At 43.8% G+C, this 8345-nt stretch overlaps 1 long non-coding RNA gene across 1 annotated transcript; it reads right to left on the bottom strand.

Moving 5' to 3' along the window:
- Positions 1-892: 892 nt before the first annotated feature.
- Positions 893-4380, bottom strand: LOC136554186 (uncharacterized). Its single transcript, XR_010783292.1, has 2 exons — positions 4294-4380; positions 893-1134 (listed from the first exon to the last, which is right to left on the bottom strand). It is a non-coding gene; the product is annotated as an uncharacterized lncRNA (long non-coding RNA).
- Between the last annotated feature and the right edge of the window lie 3965 nt (positions 4381-8345).

Below are 8345 nucleotides of genomic sequence, written 5' to 3'. Positions count from 1 at the left end.
CAGCGTTGAGTCTGATTGGGGCCCTTAGATGCAATGATACAAAATAATAATAATAGCTGCAGAGCAGTGGTAATATTCTGCAGTTGTAATGGGCATGCTGGAAAGATTACTTGATGTTTATAAAGCTTTTTCAGACTCTTAGATGAAAGTCAAGCTAGTGATGCACAGGATTTATTATTCTATTCAGCACTTCAGTATCCAAGGCTAGCATCTATTCTAGTTGAAAAAGATCTTTACTGTATTGTAAAATGGAAACAAAATGAAATATATACAGTGCATGGTGCTTTATATATAAGGCACAGGCAGCACAGGAACAGAATTTCATTATTGAAATGGATGTAGCTGAAACTGTTACACACAGTAGGCAAAAGACCAGATTCAATGACCTCTTATTCCATTTAATCAAAATTGTTAGTATATGGTTTTCCAAAGGCCAAAGAAAATTTCTGGGTTTTTTTCCCTTTTCTTTATTACATATTTCATCACTTTGTAATAAACCTTTGTAGTTGCTTATGATGTGAATCTCAAGCAGACTTGACCAGCAAAGAAATGAAAATAAAGCACATGTAGGCTTAGCAAACAAAGCCAGGGCTCTCCTGTGCATTTAACCAGCAGTTCACAATCATCGGAGGCGGCTGCACTCCCTCTCCCCCCTCACAAGTTTCTGCTCATTTCACAGCATCCCCCACTGCTCCATTTAGATGTGAGCTCCCCCCATCCCGTTCTGCGCTCGCTGAGCACAGGGGGAAGGCGATGCTGTTTTAATGGTGCTGGTTATGTTGTACGTGGTCTTGCTGTTTCTAGGAATAGACATGCTCAGACATCAATTAACATCTAATTGTGGGAATTAATCTTGTTCCTCTGCCTCAGACACCACAGAGATCAAACCAAGTCCATTTGCAGCTCTATTTTTAATTTACTGGAATTATAGTTTTTTCCATCCAGTGAAAAATAATTAAGTGACACATTGTCCAGAGAATACACAGTTCAGGGATCTGGGTGTTCAGGAAGAAATGAACCAAGCCAGAAAAGATCATAACTATTTGTGCCAAAGCATCTTTGTTACTGCAAGTCTTTCCTCTGTTCACACCTTCTCACCAGTACTTCTCTTCACACCTTCCTGCTTGAGTGATCCTAGGAGAGACAGTGAGAATTATGACAGTGCTTTGGGAAGGAGCTGGATTTACCACCCTAGCAGATAATCCCTACTTTCTCAGGGTCAGCCTGTGCATAAGGGCAAAACAAGAGTGGAAAGATAAAGCAAGGAAGTGGAGGGAAATATTTTAAAAACAACATCCACCAGTGCCTACCAACCAAAAAATCAAGCAAAATGTTTTTGCAGCTTTGCCTCAAAGCAGTCACCCATCTTCCTTATTATTTATTGAAGACAGACACTGCAGGCCACGGACAAAGCTTTGTACTGTATTTTGCAATTTTTTGTACCAAATGGAGCAAAGCAGCTTTCAGCAGACAGCTCCCAGTCTTAAGATCCTGCCCCAGTTTCCTGTACACATCAGCAGGGATGGCTCGAGCGTGGCCAGTGAAGTTAGGGTGGGAACAAATTGGATTATTTAGCAAGAACGGAATCCTACACAATAAGAGTGAACCTGCAACTATCAGAAAGCTGAACTGTGAAGGGCTCTGTGACCCAACTCAGACATGAGACTGCACTCTGGGACTGGGTCACAGCACCTTCTGTGCCAAACCTAAAGCAGCTGAAGCAGGCATTATGTCCACGTACAATGCAGACTGCTGAGCCATATTTATGGAAAGTTCTTTGATGGTTCCTTTGGTTTTCAGAAAGACCTGAACCACTCTTCCTCATTCCTAGGTTAAATTGGCAATGTCCTAGGTTAAACTCCAAGGTCAATTGGCATGACATGTAGCATCACTCATTTTTACTGCCTGTGTCAGTCCAATTATTCTCTTAGCTTGTCAGCACAAGAGACCTGAGCTGATCTCACCTAAGGCCATTACCCCTTTGCTTCCTTTTTCTGTCATTTGTCAAATTCAGCATGCCCAGTAATAAATAACATCGAATCCCTCCTCTTACTTCCTTCTGCTTGAGGAGAATGTGGAACACTCCCACTTCATACCAGCTCAAACTCCACCCAGAAATGCAGTCCAAGAAAAAGCTGCATTGGTGAAGTTTTCTGGCACCTTTACTGTAGACTGTCTCTCCCTGTGTGAGGAGCCCATTTTGAGGTCATGAACATCAGCCAGCTCCACACCCAGAGACATTTCAGAATTTCCTCCCCCCCCACCTGCCAAAAAGGGTGTGGAGGAGTACCACCACCATTCCATTCGCACTCACAGATTTTCCAAAATCCCACATTCTTACTTTCAAAAAGAAGAATGGTTCCCAGAGCTTTGGCAACCAGACCCATCATTCCCACACTGCGTTGTAGTCATAAACATGACAAATGTTGGTGGAACACCAACATGCCACGTCACACCTGACTGGAGAAACTTCTGGCTCCTTTAGAAGAGGGAGATGCTCAAAAACAAGACTCAGTTTGGTCATACTTTCTAGGAAAAGGTCAAATTTGCACATGCTTATGTGTGAGTGAAGGGCAGAGGCAGGCTGTGAGTAGCAATCTGTGCTAAGAAGTAAGACAAAAATACCAAAATGCATTTATTCAATGCACATCATTAGGCACTTAATTTACATTCCTACCAAGCAGCAATAAACATCCTTCTGCTGCTTCCCATTTCCCCTCCCCCCAGTATTTCTATTAGGAGCTCAGCTGGAGGCAAGGAAGGAATGGGAGAGGAGGGAAATAGAGAACCTAATTCTATCTATCTAGTTCTCACAATACTGATACATTATTCTGCCAATACACATTACCTTGACTCATGACCTTTGTGCCCCCAGCAGTCATTACTGCTGACAGCAGAGCTTCCAACTACCAACACCACATCTCAACAACAATTTGACTCACTTCTTCCATTACCTCTCTTCTTCCACTACCTCATTTCTGGAGTTTGCCCCTCTTCCTCCCAGTTGCATCCCCCCAAGCCACCAATAATCCACACCACTGCAATCCAGTAACTTTGTGCAGCAAGAAAAAGTAACACAATCAGTGAGAGAGCTGAAAGAATCCATTCCCTACTGTCTCATCCTACCCTACAGTAAATGTACTTTCTCAGGAGATGGACATTGCAATGAAGCAAGAACATAAAGAAAAACAAACCCTTCCCAGCATAAAGGTCTTCTGTCCAGGTGAAACCCCCACAAAACACATAAAGTAAGGACCATTTTATTTAGATGGTATTTACTTGACTTGCAACCCACACAGAATTTTTTTGGTGTGAAAAAGCTCTGGCTATCAAGTGCTAAATCTATCCTAGGGCACAGAACATAAAGAAAGTAACTTTAATGTAAACCCTAAGCACAAACCCGCATTTTTAAAAGTGAGCCATGCCCAAACAAAAAGATTTTCACATTCAGAGATTTTCTTTCTTTTGCTCTTCAAAGGCACAGCACCTGATCCCAAAGCCACCAGGCTACTCCTTCAGAATAATGGATACACACTCAAACTCAAGAGTAACAAACAGGTACAGTTAGAGTGGTGCAAACATGAGAAAAGAAATCAAGTAGCTAAACACAAAACTGGTTTGGGGAACATGGCCCAGGCATGGATGTACTGATGAAGCATCAGCACTTTAGATGGTTTTTGTTGAGAGCAGCCAAGGATTTAATGAGTAGGAGAAAAGGGTGTTTAGATGAAAGACTGTAGTATCCCATTTCTGACTTAAGCTGCAAAGCAAATAAAAGTGTAACTTGCATTCCTACCTCAGTTTTCCATTTATATAATCAGGACAACTAATATTCAGACACCTTTAAAAATATTTTACTATCTTTGTTTGACAGTTGCAAAATTAATTAAGTTTATTCATGCTAGTCACTTCCATCATACTCATTAGCTCTACTTGAAGACATCACAGCTTTATTAGAGACACCAAAACTGCTTCATAAATTTCAATTACCTAGTACAAATCATTATTACTATTATTTTATTAACTCTTGTGTAATTGCCTGTTGTGCATACAATTACAAAGTTAATATATGCAAATCCAACTTTAGAAGTTCTTTCTGTAACTTTTATCTCCATATCTGGCACATGTGTATGCTTACATAACTTTTCCATTAGTTTTAAAATCTCCATCCTGAAATTTTCACTGTGCTCACACACTGGCATGATTTAGACATAAAAACACGATTTTTTAAATGACCTTACTATTTCCAAAGCAGCCATTTGTATCATTGAAAAAAACCAAAAATCATCTTACCATTCAGATGTATGCAGGAATATCCATATTACAGGAAACCTCAAAAAAGAGGAGCAGATCATTATTCCTTTGATTCTTTTTTAAGAGGAAAACAAAGCCACCTAGTTGGGCTCTAGGCATAAGGTATCAAGATCCCAAATTACTAACCCACAGCTTTCACTCAGTTGTTGCCTATTAATGGCAATGGTTTGCTTTTACAGAGCACCTGAAGACTTAAAATATGCACCTGAGAGAAGGCAGCATTGAGTTTTGAGCATTACTCCAGGGAACAATATTAACTGGAAAAATAACTACATGTTCTCAGAACTCTGGGCACTCAGGCAACTGAAGTACTTCATGTGGGTGCCAAATTTTCTTTTCTCATGTATTATTTTCTGGATGATGACACAGGTAACAAGTACTGTGCCTCTCTCCCTGTAACTGCAGGCTTATAGTATTTCTGGGAGTAGAGAGAGATGTGACTTTGAAAGTTGTGAAGTTGCAAAGAGAACAGTCTCTCAGTTGCTGCACAGTTTCTCTGACAAGGTGCTGTATACCAAGATGATACCTTCATCTCATCTCCTACAATGAGGGTGCATTAAGGAAAAAATAAAAGCTCTCTTCTCTTTGTAGGCATCTCTGCTCGGTAAAGAACTCCAGACAATATCCCAAATGTTTCCTAATTAAACACTTGAACTCTAAAAAGAAACATGGTGGATGATGAACCCTTCCACTCACAATTTCCTACTGGTTAGATCTATCTTGTGGAGCACTGTTCTGCAGACACTGTTCTGGAAGTAATTTCAAAGCATCTTTAAAATACTGTTCTGGAAGTCATGTTGATATACCCAGCTTTTCCTACAACCCATTCAAGAAGCACAAGTGGGATTTGATACAGGTTTCAGACTCAGCCCCAAGGAGAAGGGATTTAAAAAGAAACCATTTTGCCATTTAAAGTGCTGTGCTTCATTGTGCTGAATTGTTTTTGGTATCTAGCTCCTAGAAAGTGACATAACGAAGCTGTACTTACCTGCTTTCCTTGAACTAAACAAGCATCTGAAGGTAAACACAGCAAGTTGTTTTTAAAGGAAAAGGGGAAAAACTAAATTGATGGAAATCCGAAAGCACCTTTCACTGTAATATTACAATGAAATAAGAGATTTCAGGTAAGACTATAGTGGTTTTACCAGGCGAGGACGAGCAGTTCCTCTACAGACCCCAGACCTCATGGTTGCACGGCACAAAGGAGCGACTGACTCCCCGGGAGCCGCGACACACGGCGGGCCCCAAGAACTGCATGGGAAATCATGGAACCACGACTGGAAAAGGCAGGAAAACAACAGGCAGAAACCGAACGAGTAACAGGACACCTCTTGTAAATAACCGTAACAACGATGGAATTACTGTCAAATCAAATTATACCAATTACAGATCGTAGGGTGCAGCTATAGAGCAGCCTGGTTGATCCGGGTGGCTCCAGGCGGAGCGGGCGGCGGGCACCTCCGGCACTCCGAGCAGCCCTTTCCCTCAGCGGGAGGCACGGCAACAGCACTGACACATGTCACACCCCTGGGGCTTGAGCCCTGCTCTGCCGGCAGGCCCCGGCAGGAGGAGGGAAAGCCGAGCCGCCCGTACTGCCCAGAGAGAGAACACCGGGCCCGAGGGCCCCGGCGCCGCCTCCGCGGCTCGGCGGTCTGCGGCTCCCTCTGCCGGGGCCGCACAGCGCTGCCATGGCGGCCCTGGGCTGGGCGGGGGCAGCCCCGGCACAGCTCGCCGTGTCCCCGGCACAGCTCCCCCTGTCCCCGGCACAGCTCCCCCTGTCCCCAGCACAGCTCTCCCTGTCCCCAGCACAGCTCCCCCTCTCCCCGGCACAGCTCCCCCTGTCCCCAGCACAGCTCCCCCTCTCCCCGGCACAGCTCTCCGTGTCCCCGGCACAGCTCCCCCTGTCCCCAGCGCCCCGGCTGGCTGAGGGGGGGCCCGGAGGTGCCGGGCCCGGCCAAGGGCAGGGGGAAAACGCTCGGGGTGCGGCCGCTGGAAGAGGAGCGGGCCTGGAGGAGGAGGCGAGAGAAGCGGGGGGCGATGTTGGAAGTGCAGCGGGGGCGGCTCGGAGCCCGGGTGTGGAGCCCAGGCAGGGAGCGCGGCTCTCCCGGCGCCTCCGCCGTGAGGGGCGGGCGGTGCCTCCCAGCGGAATCCCGCCCGTGTCCCTGAGGAGGCCCGGAGCGAGGAGTGCAGCCCTGTGCCTTGAATTCACCGGCTATCTGATCTGATAAACCACCTTTCCTGTAACAAGCATTCTCTTTTCCAACTTGAATGGTCTCTTTCAATAAAATAAGTTGTTTTTATCGTTCATTCTGTCTGTACAAAACACACCAGATTTGTTGCTAGAGATAAAGCTATAGCAAAGGACAGTGTTTAACAAAGATATCAAAGGGTTTTTCACAAAGCAATGCCCAATACACGCTTCACATTACTGATACTAAGGAAAGAAATTGATGGCCATTGTAGATTATCCATCTCTACAGAGAAGAGAACTTTCCCCAGAAGTTATTAATGCAAAATTACACCTGTCACCCAAAATGCCCAAATCGGTTATTTCAGCTGTATTTTGCTAAGGATCCTAAAACAAAGTAGTAAACCCTTAAATACATTACTGCATTAAGCTCACAATGTCAACCTTAATATGTCACTATTGCTTTTCTGGCCGGTGGATATCAAAAAGCATTAAGTAGTTTGTAGGTTGCTTTCCCTTTAATCTTTCCTTGCCCAGCAGTTAGGCAGCATTTCCTTGGGATACTCTGCAAGAAATTATGTAAAAGAAACAAAACTAAATATTGCCTCAACTTCTATTACAGTGTGAAGCTCATATTGTAGCTCAGGTAAATCTTCATTTGAGGTCTTGTCTTCACAAACTGTTCCTTAACTCACCTGCTTTTATTTTTTAATAAAATTGTCTTTAAAATGTATGTGGAACATTGGAGGGGAAAAGGTATACAAGGACAGAAAGTGCACTGTCAGCCAAATAAGCCCCTAAATGCAATAAATAAATAATGAGTGGAAGCAGAAGGCCCTGAAACATGGGGCCATAAAGATGTGGGAATGCCCAGGAGAGCAGTATTGTAACAGAGCAAACACTACAGCTTTGCTTCCAGACAACCACCCAGCACGGGGAGGTGGAAGAGAAAGCTGCCACTGATGAGGGCAGACGCAGTGAGACTCCAAGTGCAGGCACAGGCACTGCCAGGGCTAGAAAAATTAATGCCTCACACAGGACTCCGATGCTAATTGCAGGTCACAAGGGAAAGGAGAATCAGTTCCTACTTGCAATGATGAGCTCTCTGCTAGAAAGAAGATCAGGGAGTCTGCCATTTCAGGTCATTAAAAATCTGTGATCTTGCTCTGGAATGACTAAGCCAATTCAGGGAAATAAATCAGGAATTGTCCTCTCTTCTTTCTTTCCCTTCCTTCAAGATGAGCAGGACAATACTCACCTTTCCATAATGCCATATGTCTAACATTTCTGGGAAATCTGATGCTGTCATTAAACTGACAAATCCAAGTTGATGCCATTATTCCCGAGTTTCATTGATTTGTTATATAGCAAGGAAGATTATTAACTGCCCAGATCACTGTGTGCCCTTGGCTTCACAGTTTTCCATTTAAATAGATGGAGACTCAGGGAGATATTTTCAAATAGAGGAGCTGTAAATTTAACCACTGTTTGATTTTCAGAGGTGCTGATATTTCTTAACTATCAGTGAAACAAATTGGAGGGGCATTTGCTCAGCCCTGCTGAAAATTAGGGTGGTTTTATTCAGGAATTGCATCAATTTGAAAATAAAAGTCAAACACAAACCTCGTCTGTGCGCTCAGGTTGAAGATTTTGGCCGTGATTTTTAGCAAGCATCAGTCCAGGCCCAGTGCAAGATCCATGTAGCACATGGGGGAAAAAAATCCTCATTTCATTCTTTGCAAATGTTAAGAACAGCATTTTTGACTCAGCTTTTCTTTCTCAGTAGCACACATTGTTCTGGAGATTACTGGGCCTGCTCTGTTCTGTTCATATTTAGATGCTC

This window comes from Molothrus aeneus, chromosome 3 (genome assembly GCF_037042795.1).
Source record: "Molothrus aeneus isolate 106 chromosome 3, BPBGC_Maene_1.0, whole genome shotgun sequence".
Classification (NCBI taxonomy): Eukaryota; Metazoa; Chordata; class Aves; order Passeriformes; family Icteridae; genus Molothrus; species Molothrus aeneus.
The sequence above is the reverse complement of the archived record's forward strand: the minus strand, read 5'-3'. Positions and strand labels throughout refer to the sequence as shown.